The sequence below is a fragment of the Neophocaena asiaeorientalis genome, unplaced genomic scaffold, assembly GCF_003031525.2.
Source record: "Neophocaena asiaeorientalis asiaeorientalis breed wild unplaced genomic scaffold, Neophocaena_asiaeorientalis_V1.1 scaffold194, whole genome shotgun sequence".
NCBI classification, from domain to species: domain Eukaryota; kingdom Metazoa; phylum Chordata; class Mammalia; order Artiodactyla; family Phocoenidae; genus Neophocaena; species Neophocaena asiaeorientalis.
The window spans coordinates 1,315,683-1,328,414 of NW_020172638.1; the positions used below are offsets into that span (position 1 = coordinate 1,315,683).

At 44.6% G+C, this 12,732-nt stretch overlaps 1 protein-coding gene across 1 annotated transcript in view; it reads left to right on the forward strand.

Annotated features, from left to right (window-relative positions):
• SMPX (small muscle protein X-linked) overlaps positions 1-12,413 on the forward strand; it is a 52,401-nt gene extending 39,988 nt beyond the window's left edge. Inside the window, exon 5 of the mRNA XM_024739463.1 lies at positions 11,984-12,413. The gene's annotated coding sequence lies outside the window, so the exon portion shown is untranslated. The remainder of the gene's footprint in view (positions 1-11,983) is intronic.
• Positions 12,414-12,732: the final 319 nt, after the last annotated feature.

Below are 12,732 nucleotides of genomic sequence, written 5' to 3' on the forward strand. Positions count from 1 at the left end.
GTATTTCTTCGGCTGAATATCAAGGTGGCTGGGATGAAAGTCTCTAACTATGGAAAAAAGCCACACGCTCTTGGAAAGCCATGCAGCATATATGTACATTTATTCAGAGGGTGATCCAGTGGTGAGCCACAGCCTCTGTTTGGGACAGGACATGGGGAAGAGATACTAAGTTATCCGGACTGCCACATGAGTCCAAACAATAGCTTAGAAGGGCTTAGAAGGGGCTGAAGACACGCTGGTTCCCCCCAGTGAGTGTGCTGTGCCTTGTTAGTGTCATGATGTGTGTCTATCCCAAGATACGTAGAGACATATTCTCACAGGTCAGGGCACCACCACTGCCACTTGGTCTAACCAAGGTCCAGGCCCATGCAGAGGTCCTTTCTATACCCCCTGCTTTACAGATATGTCCCCCGCCCTGGAGAGTCACTTGAGTTTAACCACGAAATCAGCAACTTTTAACCCCTATCCCAATTCATCTCACACTAAAAACTGCTAGGGGTGTTGTTCCCTCCAAATAATCCCAGTTGCACCCTTTGGAGTGACTCATTAAGAACAGAGCCCAGGTGAGTCCCCATTCCACTGAAGTTTCTTTTAACAAGTTCAGTGTCTGGGTGTAGACATAATATAAGTGGGATACGTTTTTGGTACGTTGTGCTAAGGACTAATTGCTGGGTGCTGAACTATCGCACTGTAAGCTTTGGTTCAAGGTCAGCCAGCTGTGTTGGCCTGCTTCCACAAAGTTGAATTCATGAGTTCTCAGGACGCCATGTCTCTAGAGACTGGCTACTCATCTTTTTAGAAATGCCTGAAGCAATACAGTCCTACCCTGCAGCTAGGATCTAGTTTTTGACATAAATGAAATGCCAACTTTTCAGGATTCCCAGAAATAACACCTATTCATTGACATATAAAATATAAGAGCTGGACTTGGCTTAAGGCAACCGTATTAGTTATATATTGCTGTATAACAAATTACCCCAAACCTAGCAGCTTAAAACAATAATATTATCTCAGAGTTTCTGTGGGTCAGGAATTCAGAAGTGGCTGAGCTGCATGACTCTGGCTGGCATCCCTCATGAGGTTGCCGTCAAGATACTGGCTGGGACTGCAGTCATCTAAACCCTTGACTAAGACTAGAAGATCCACTTTTAATCTGGCGCACTCATCTTAAAGGTGATCAGCTAGCTGATTGGTGATGACTGTTGTCAGGAGGCCTTGGTGCCACTAGGCTGCTTGAGTTCCCTCACAACATGACAGGTGGCTTCTCCCAGAGTCAGTGACCCAAGAGAGAGCAAGGCTGAAGCTGCATTGGTTTTTATGACCCAGTCTCGGAAGTCACACTCTGTCATTTCTGTAATATGCTATTGGTTACACAAGTCAGCTTTACTTGGTGTTGGACAGGTCTATACAAGGGTATGAATGCCAGGTGGCAAGACGCACTGGGGGCCATCTGGGAGGATGCCTACACAGCAGCCTACCCCTCTTTCTTTTTTCTTTTTCTTTTTTTACAGATGAGAAAACTGAGGTCTGGAGAAGTGAGGTTTTGCCCAAAGTCACATAGCCTTAACATTTCAGTATTTGCTTTTCTTTTAACCTTACTGATCCTCACCATCCACAAGTTCTTGTATTTATTTAAAACACCAAATGTTGTTTATCTTTGGAGAGATTAGAAAGATTATTTCCAAATGTGAAGCCAGTTTCCATGATGTTTTTAACAGCAGAAGCTTTTATAAACCAGACAACATATAAGCAAAGTGCAAACTCTGAGCACTTGGGAAACGTTTTTCTTCACTTCCTTGAGTCATTAGGGAGGAGGTGCTCCAAAAGGAAGGAGAAGAAAGTGGAACCTCTTAAGGAGGGCAAATCCAGAAGTAAACTAAAAAGTCAGGGTTGGAGGGTTAAATCTTAGCTTGTATACTACTCCCTCTCCTCGCTTTGTTCTCCTATTGTGATAGTTTTCCTGTTCTCTCTTGATTTCCGAGGGTGAAAAAAAGCAGAGAGCAACACCAAAAATCAATGGAAAGGCCACCCTCCTTAGGAGTTGCTGTTTCATTAATCCCAAGTGAAAGACAGTGATCAGCCACAGGGACTCCCTAGGAGAAGCACAGAATTTTTTTCGGTAAAAACTTATGTTTCTGAAAACACATACACACAGGTTTTTAGGCACAAAACTCAAAACTGTAATAAATACTATCAGTTCTTTTCCTTTCAGGATCCTCTTTGAAACAGCCATCTTCTAAGAAGGACAACAACCAGAAAGAAACCTCTTATTCTCTATCCTTTTTCAAACAGTTAAAAAACAACAAGGCTTGTCACTCTGATCAATGTAACTAGCAGGAACAGGGCGACTTTCTCCCTGCCTGACCTATTTCGCCTAATGGGGCCACTTCTTCGCCCTCTGACAAGCTACCTTCTCTCCTGAGTTCCATTTATAGTAGGGCTTTATTAATGGTTAAATCGTTAGGAATGGGTCCTTCTTCCTCCCAAGGCTTATTTCCCCTGTTCAATAAATTAAGCCATGGGATCGGAAAAACTGTCCATTTCTGCTTTGTTTAAGCTCAGATTCTTCCTAGCCCACAAAATACTGCGCACTGCCAGGTGAGAGCCCACCCGGCAGTCTGTGGTCACGTGTGATTTGTCTCGTATTTAGTTCTCCAAATAAAGTGGGAGGCCCGTGGGAATTTTTCTAAGCCCCTGCTGGAAGTCTGAGATCTGGAGCAGAGATCCTTCGGTGGGGAGTCCCTGGGCCCTTGCTGATGGTGAGGGGCTGCCTTTCTCAATCCTCAGGCAAGAGCCCTTGGATAAGTGCTGTGAGTTTCTGAAATGTTTGACCCCTCTTTCACCTTGAAAGAAGGTTTGCAAACTCCATTCATCCACCATGCTTGTTGCTGCCATGAACATGACCTCAACGAACAATCGGAGCATTAATAGCCCACAGCTGTCAGAGTGACCTGTGCCCTTCACTCCTTAAAGCCTTTTCTCCCTCGTTTTTCCTCACCAGAGCCCTGCAGTAAACAGGTTTTTTAAAAAAGTAAAAACCCAAAAGTGATCATGTCACTGCCCTGCAGAACAGGCCTCAGTGGCTCCGCACGGCCCCCAGGGCCTGCACCAGCTGACTCAGACTCACCAGGTTCTCCCAACTGGCATTTCTGCCCACTCAGGGCATCCCTTGCTCCAAGCCACTTCAGGGAGGTGTCATGCTGACTCTAGGCCTTTATACATGCTCAGAACATTATATTCCAATCTCTCTCCTCCCCTACCCATGAGCGGGCTAACTCCTACCCATCATTCAGGTCTCAGTTTAAATACAACTTTGGAAAAGCCTTTCCATAGCCCCTTAAACTGGATAAAGCATCCACAGCTGCCTTTGTCCCATCACAGCTGCACCCATCACCATGGAGGAATGGACTGCCATCACTTATTTTCTTGTCTGACTTTCCTTCTAGATGTTCAGTTCCATGAAGGGGGATAACTTACCCACTAGTGTATCCACAGTGCCTACTTAATACATTTTCTGGCATATAATGTAACCAAAATAAAACCAGGCATCTGGTTTCCACCTTTAAGACCATTTAAGCACATTTAAGCACAGAGCCTCCTCCAAAAGAAACATAAATTGATCATCGAAAGCGGTGTCAAAAAGGAATGCAAATCTTCACCTACGATTAACACTGTAAAGTGACCTAAACATTCTTGATTCATTATCAGCCTGAAAGTCCTTCATCCTAGAGACTTCTTATCCCAAATGTCTTTTCATCCTTTCCCCAGAATCCGGTTATCCGATTGCCCCAGCCCTTCTTTTTTCTGTAATTTCAACTCAATTCACTGCTTTCAGTGCTCTCCGCCCATTTAGACCTCCACCAACCATCAGTGCCACAAAGAGCTTGACGCCAAGACAACAAAGACTCAGTCTTGCTTGGACGGCAGAGGAGGAGGGCAGGCACGTCGACCTACAAGCTTTTTTGGGTCTTCAGCTTGGAGTAATAGTAGCAGTTCACATTTATCGAGCATTTACTATGTGGGAAGCACTCTGCTGAACACTTTAATATGTTATTCTCACAACATCCCTGGGAGTTTGGTACTGTTACTTTCCTGTACTTAATAGAACACTTACCCAAGGTGAAGCAGCTAGAAAGTAGGATTGCTGGGATCTGAAAGCAGAGTCTGCACTACAATGTCTCCCAACAGAAGGCACTCAGTAAACAGTTGAATTTATAGACAGGGTCCACCTGGGAAGCAGCTTGGAGGCTGGCAAGGCAAAGGGTGTTGAAGCAATTTCTCTGATGAATTCATTGCCAGCACATGTCAAAGCTTTACTTCAAAGCTGCTTAAAGAGGCTTCAAAAAGCCAGTTCAAAAACGTGGAATAGGAAAAAATGTGGTTAGACAACACTGTTAGACTGGGTACAAGTGGTCTTTAAACTCTGTCACAAGGCTAATTTAGTGAGGCAGGTAAATCTAATTTCCCACAAGGGGATCTTAATCTCATTAAAGTTGATCAGAAAAAAATCACTCATATGTTTTATCAGAAATGCTTCTCAGAAGGGACCACTCATCACACCAGAGCAGACAGCCTTCCAGCTCAGGTTTGGGATCATTTTTGTTCACAGAACCAGCCCTCTCTAGAGTGGGGTTTCTCACCCTCAGCACTATTGACATTTGGGCCAGATAACTCTTTGGAGTGGGGGTTGTCCTGGGGCCTATAGGCTGTTTAGCACATCCCTGGCCCTACCCACTAGATGTCAGTGGCACTCCCTCCTCTTGGTTTTAATAACCAAAAATGTCTCCACATATCACCAAATGGCCCCTGGGGGGCAAAATACCATCCCTTTCGTTGAGAATCACTGCTCTAGACCCTCGATTCTCAAAGTGTAGTCCATGGGCCAACAGCAACAGCATCCCTTGAGAGGTTGCTAGAAATGTACAACCTCAGGCCCCATCCCGGGCCTCCTGAGTCAGAATCTGCAGTTTAACAGGATCACCAAGTACTTCCTCTGGACCTTAAAGTCTGAGAAGTGCTCCCAGGTCAGCGGTTCGCAACCTTGGCTGCACATCAGAAGCCTGGGAGCTTTAAAAAATACTGAGCCCACCCGCAGAGACGCTGATGTCATTGCTCTGGGGCAGCCTGGGCCTCCGAAGTTTTAATAACTCACCAGATGATTCTAATGTGTAGCCAAGTTTGAGCTCCTGTTCTGGGGGGTTTAAAAAAACTCACCCCCCTCCCCAACTTTAGGAGTGATTTACCACAGCTTCTAAATAAGACCCCACATCTCCAAGGCGATGCTTTTCTTTCCATGAACATCCTTCTTTTTTGACATCTTATCACTTTTAAGGTGATAAAATTAAAGCCCTTTGATGAAGGCTTCAAAAGGGACGATTTGGCCATAACTAACTTTAAGAATAACGGTTGGACTGATTTGGGGAAAAAAATGAAGGCATTGATTTAAGCTTGCCCAGATAGCTTTTTAAAGAAGAGCCATCAAAATCATCCCTCAAAATCTTGCTAATTAAAAATCAATTCCGTACTTGAAAAAAAAAAAAACCCAAACATTAAATGGTGAACTCTATCAAGAAAACTGTTTTGCATGAAGTGTACAATTTATAAAGAGCCCATGCAAATTGGGAAGCAAAACATTAACACCTTAATACATAAATAAAGGAAATGAACTCACAATTCACAGAAGTAGATGTATAATTAGTAGAGAAGCCATGAGAAAATATGCCTCACTAGTATTCAAAGGGGGATACTCAATGAAAAAAGAGTTAGCAATTTTTCTCTTGTAATATTCACAAAAATAAGTGGGAAAATGATCATGGAATGGACACTTTCTCATTCCCTCAACAGATATTGTCTTCTGTACAGCAGGCGCTATGCCAGTCTAGATGATGAGGGTGTGGGGCTTAGTAAATGGAGAAAGTTCCAGCCACTGTGGATTTGTATGTCCTCCAACCCACTTAGGCCTCGATGGACGCCATCCTAAAGGAAACGTGTGGGAGAAGGTGTGGGAGAAGTTTTGTTCACTTATGATAGCAAAATTGACTAAGAACCTGTGTCCGACAACAGGATTACGATTAATTCAACTCATATATCCACCTGATGGAACAGTGTGTACACTATCTGTGCTATAATGAATGACAAATGAAAAAGAATACAAACAGTAAGAAGCTGGATAAATGACTCAGTAATCAAGTAAATTTTGAAATGCTACATGATATCATCCTCACACCCAATATACACAATATATATTTGTATATTTAAAGCTCTGAGGAGCTCGAAAACGAAGAAAATGGTTTATCTGTGCTTAACCCTGTATTCCTCAATTTATCTGACCATGGAAAGATTTTTTTCCCTCCCCTCCCCTCCCTCTCTTCCAAAGGTGAAACTTGCTTTATCGTCTCTTGGAACTAGTATTTCTCAAACAAACAAACAAAACCTTGATGATATATTACTGGCATACAGGGTAGTATTTAAGAGTTATGTAAAAATAAGAGCCATACATGGGTATATACATACATAAAATAATTCATGAAGCTGTTCACTTAAGATTTGTGCATTTTACTCTCTAAAAATATTTTTAAAAACTCTACTAAATTCTGACAAGGCAAACATATCTTTTGAAATTAAAATTGGATGTTCATTAGAACAAGTACAAGAATGCCAAGTCAAATTATTTTTACATTACAGGTACATTTCTATGTATCAGTTGTTCATGCAAGGTGCCTCTAATACCGTCAACATGTAAAGATTTATTGTAGGGGCTAAGAGCTCCAGACAGGCTTTTAATCCTGGACCAGCCATTAACTAGCTGTGTGACCTTGGACCTTCACCTTGGATTCAACTCCTCTGGATTTTAATTTCCTAATTTCTCTCTCTCTCTCTTTTTTTTGGCCGTGCTGCGCAGCTTGTGGGATCTTAGTTCCCTGGCCAGGGGCAGAACCCGGGCCCTCGGCAGTGAAAGCGTGGAGTCCTAACCAGTGGACCGCCAGGGAATTCCCTAATTTCCTAATTTATAAAAGGAGGAGCAATAAGAAAACTCAAGTTCCATTCAATCTTCGAAAACAGTTTTACTATTTTAGAGGATTATAAAGCTTTTATATCTGCCTGATGGTGTACCAATGGCCAGGTTTTTAATTTGAATACTGAGACTATGGACCACTGACTTCCATAATTGTTACTGTAAAAATAAACAAACAAAATGTCAATCAGCTCTAAGGGAATCTCTGTGACAATGTGCTTTCCAGGATGCCTTATTAGAGAGAGACAGGGAGGCCTACATTTATTTCATATGTTAACTTTATGTCAAGAAATTGCTTTTCCGTTTGGATGTCCCAGGACCTCTGACTGCCAGAGACCGTGCCAGACAGTTCTAAGAGGATACTGGGTATTTCTGATGTAAGCGCCATTGTCCCTAGGTCTCAAATGCTCAAGCCTAAACAACATAGAAGGGTTTTGCCATCTTTGGAACCTCTTGTTAAGACAGCAGTCTACTCGACTTGTTCATTACTTTGTCTACCTCTGCGCGTTATCGAGCTCTGCTTTACTAGGGAGTCTCGGGCCAGTGTTTCTCCAGTAAAATCTGTGGCCCCTTTAGAAACAGGCTGGTCTGTGCTCTGACAGATGGAGAAATTGACCACAAAACTAGCAGCCACCAGTGGTGACTGGTCTTGGATTATACCCCTTATTCCACCAAGATCTCCCCAAACAAATTCAATGTTGTCTCACCTGCCGAACCCTGACTTGATATCCAAGGCAACAAACTCTCAGTACAGTAGGATTAAAAAACTCCTTTTGAGCTTATTTTTAATGATTTGACCTGGACATGCAATTTGCCTTCTCCTTAAGGTTACTCAAATTCTCCTCACCCAGCACGTAACACTGTTGACTCTGGATTTTAGGTGCAGAATTTTACCCCCAAAATGTCCTGCTCTTTGTGTCTTTCTGCTCTTCCCTGCTTTTACTAGTTATTGGTAGAAACATTTCCATTTTTATTTTAGCCACCAAAGGCTTCATGACGCACAAAACCCAATTTGGGTGGATATTTTGCAGTTTAAGAAAAAAGTTTTAGAAGTTTTTACTTAGAGCTTTGTTTCTTTTACTCTATGAGTGGCTGGTGGGGATAAAATAGTCTTGGGTTTGGAGTTATCCGGGTGCAGTTTCACGCCGTGCACTTCCTGGGTCCCCGACCTTGGTGTGGAGGTGTGCTAGGAGCTCTAGGGGACTCCACAAATGCCCTCTAACAAACTCCAGAGCTTCAACCAGTTTGCTCTGGGTGCCTGGTCAGTCATTGCATACGGAACCAGATGGAACACGAGGCACGGCCTTTCTCTCGATTACGTTTGAGTGCCACTGTGTTTATGGCTCTATGATTTAGCACCATGTAGGAAGAAGTAATCATTGCACCGCCCCCGAGTGTCTGGTGAAAGGACCAAATGCAGAGCAGTGCTGAGTGGACTCCATTTCCTAAATGATGTGTGTGGGGCTGCGGCAAGTATGAGTAACACAGCTATAAATGGGTCGGGGCAGGGCGTAAACATCACATGCTCCTCAGCCTGGACCTAGAGTGACACACGGGAGATATCTGGCGTATCACCCTTGCACCAGCCAAGGTGTGCCTTTCCCAATGTAAACTTTTTTGCTTTGGGTACAAAAGGGGTGTGCGGTAGCTGGAGAGTGACTTTTCCGCAGGGGGCCTCGCATTCTCCATCATTCTCACCAATGTCCCCGACAGGAGAACAGGACACAGGAGAATAGCTGACAGCTGTTGTCTAGGCAGCAAAGCAGTGTGGCCTGGGACACCACCCAACACACTTGCATTCCAGCACCCCGACAAACAAGTGTGCTTTACAGCAGGGGCAATTTTAGCTCTGGATCCCTTCCCATTGTTCCCATTTTTAAATTTGAGCCCTCACCCAGGTCTCTGAGTTCCTGGATTCTGGTATTCCGGTAACATAAAGGTGTTCTGAGAACACCCGGAGTCCCACCAGGCCAAGGACGGAGACTCTGGTCCTCTCGGGGCCTTGCACTCCTGGAAGGACCATCTGTGACCTTGGCCATCAGCAGTGTCCTGTGTCCAGGGCTGCTGGGCCCTCTCAAATTCTCCTGGGATCTGGGAGGGAGAGGGGAAGCTGGGGGAGGGAAGGGTGGTCTGCAGAACAACAACTGCAGTGACTCCTCTGTTCCATCAGCTGCCTCCTGCCCAGTTCCTTCTACAAGGAAGACCGGGGCTCACTTTGTAGATTAAATGAGGTCACTGTGTAAAGTCAGTGGTTCCTCCATCCCCATATGAAGCACAGTTCCCCTGGGGCTAGTACTGCATAAAGAACTGTGCATTTGCTTTTCCTAAATAATATGGTGATCTCAGTGGCCATGGTGGTCTGGGCAAACTGCATCAAGGTTTCCTTATGTTTCCAAAACTGTCTTAAAGTCAGAGAGGTCCACAAGCCGAAGCCGGTCATGAGGGGCATCTTAGGGTTTTTAAACAGTCACTGGAGGGTCACTACAAATGGCTCATCCTCTCTTTCTCAGTATAGCTATAATTCCACCGATGTGAGACAGACGTGTGGGGGTCAAAGTCCGCATATCAAGCCTGTGATAGAAATGGTTCCTATTTCTGGTTGCAGATGAGGCTTCACAGTCTGGACACTTCTTGGAGAGAAATGCCACCTCATAGAACAGGCTTCAGTGACAATTTACTATGAATCATCACCCCTTCCGTGCTGCTCAGAGAAGCCCAAGGAATGTCTCGGTTTCAAGGGCAGCTTGTGCTGGGCCTCTCACTCGGCCAGACAGACCGGCCATATGTCACCCAGCACAGTGACCACAGCAGTAAAATGGCTTGGGCACACGCTGGCCATGATGGGGCTACGGCTGGGGCCTAGGACAGGTGTGACAGCACAGTGGGGACGCAGCGCAGCTCATCAACACTGCCGGTTTCCTGCATCTTCGGTCCCTCGCCCACTCCTGCTACCTCACCAGCACTCCGATCCCACTTCTTGTCCTGCTCTCACCCCTCCAGCACTCCACCTCACCAATCCCTAGGCTCCCGCTTTGTGTCAGGTGCCATGATAGGAAATGGGATGCAAAAACGAATAGGGCATGTTCATACCCTTCAGAAGGTCACGGCCTAGAGGCGGGACAGCTATGGCGGGAAAGAGATGAGCCGGGAGAGAGGATGCATATAGGCAATTAATTACACCGCAGCCTATGATGTGGAGAGCCATGGGGGGAGGGGAGGATTTTAGTCTAAAGTTATCAGGCAAGAGGGAGTGGCCTGAAGGCTTGAATCACGTTACACAAGCAGTGAGTGTCCAACAAACTCGGTTCAGGTTGCGCGAGGGAGAAACAGACTGGCATGGGGAGGCGGGCGCCCTGGTGACGCTGGGAAGCTGCTGGTCAACAAAGTACATTTCAGCCAGGAAATCCTGGGCTGGGAAGGAGATGGTATCTTGCTTCTTCCTGGTGAATGACCTGGACTAAAAACTGAGTTTCTAACAAAGAGAAATAAATGCTAGAAAAAATACGTGACCCAGTGCTGATGGCTGTTGGTAACATTTTCAGTTCTGCAGTCAATGATGCCTTCCTACCTTCCCCTCCAGTTCAAAAACCATCCAAACCTTCCCGTTAGTGGAGTGGAAGGAGCCCTACAGTCAGGACACAGGAATTCAAATCCCAGCTTTTCTCTTTACCAGCTATGAGACTTTGGGCTACTCACTTGGCTCTTTGAACCTCTAGGTGTTTCATCTCAACAATGAGTATAATACAACCTGCATCACAGCAATGCTATGTAACTGTTAAGTGATGCAACAGGCTTTGTAATCTCTAAAGAAATACACAGGAAAGCAAAACTTTCTAAAAGACTTCTGCTGCAGAATTCTCCTCGGGGCTCAGTGGCCACAATTGCGTCACATGGCTGCCCCAAGCCATGAGAGAGACTGGGAAAGAGAGTATTTGGCTACCAGCCTTTGGAGTAGAGAAAAGCAAGGGCGAAGGGGATTGTGAATGGATATGGAGAGAGCCAAGTCATAGTGACTGCCGCAGCGGGGGTGGGGGGATCCTTGTCTGTGGAGTTTTGTTTCTACAGCCATTGGTACTAAAAAAAGTAAGCATTCTATTTCTTAGAAAAGATTCAGCCCATCCACATAAGTAAAGCATGCAAGAAAAGGCAGCAAAGAATAATGGAAAACAAATGGGTGAATAGTGTTCAACCATCTCAGCACTGCAAGAGCCTTTAAAAGAAATGGCACCGTATCAATTAGCTATGGCTGCATAACCAACCATTGCCAAATCCAATGCCCTAAAACAAAAGCATTTATTACTCTGGCTCATGTGTTTGTGGCTTAGCTGATCTAGGCTGGGCTCACTAATGTATCGGTGTCAGCTGGGGGCTCTGTTCCACATGCTGCCCATCCTTCTCCAGGAACCCACAGGCAAGCCTGGGCATACCCTACTTGTGGCAATGGCAGACGTGCAGGAGGGAAAACCAAAACACGTGATCCCTCTTAAGGCTCAGGCTCAGAACTGACACACCATCACTTCTACCTCATCCTGTTGGCCAAAGCAAGTCACATGGCTAACCTCAGGCATGAGGAATCCTACCCTACTCATGATGGTAGGAAACTAAAAAGTTACATGGCCATGGAGGTGGCTCTAGGGAGGGGTGGAGGATGGGAGCCATGAATGCAAATTTACCAAGGCACCAAAGGTCTTGCAAGTCATAATCATAAGGTCGGCATTATAGTCTAATCCTTCAGAAGGAAGCCATCCTCCTTTAGTTTAGAATTACTCAGATCACTAGAGCCAGAGTTGATGGTCACACCTTCTACTCATAGTTCACGTATTACCTTCATGGAATCAAGAAATGAAGTTTTCAAGTGAAAATGAGGCCTTCAATTTTGACTTGTACCTATCATATTGATTTACAAGCTGTCCCTAAAAGTACCTCATGGAAACTCAACTAACGGTTCCTTTGCTTTTTCCTTTGCAGGCTTGATGTGAAGAATTGAAGAGTAAGAGAATGGATTCAAATGAAAATAGCTCACTGAAAAGTTTTATATATTTGTATGAAGATTACGTACCTCCCGAATGCCTAAGACTCTAGCAGAAACGTCCTGGTTGTCCATTTATATCTCTTCCTTCTAGCTGGCTGCACTACTTACTTTATCTTCACGTTCGGCAGCTTGCAGAGCAAATCAGCTCAAGAATTCACCACTTGGGAGGGTGTGGTTTTGAGGAGGGATATGATTCTATGGAGAAGGATATGGCAATATGCATAGCAATGATTTTGATTGAAAGTTCTCTGAGCGACTTCCCACACTATTTTGGTCAATATTTGGAATGTATTTTAGTTCTTCATCTTCTAAATTATGTCAATAAACTTTTTATGAGTTCAAATAAATATTTGAGTAAATGTAAAATGTGAATCTAGACTACATTAATTTTCGTATCTTCAGATAGCTACATATTCCCCCACATGGATAGAAATGAGATGTAAGCGCCAACCAAATTCCACATTGCCTAAGTGGGGGCTTCTCATTCTGAATTACTGGGGACCACAGGTAAAGCTATGGCTGACTTATCATTGCAAATGAAGTTAAGTAATGCCTGAGGAACTGGGCATCACTGACATTCCTCCTTCAGGGACAGCTTTTATGGTGAGTGCATTTTACCTCCATAGATGCTCAGAAATTCCCTTTGGCCAGATGGAGTAGAGTCCATTATAAGGCACAATAAAGT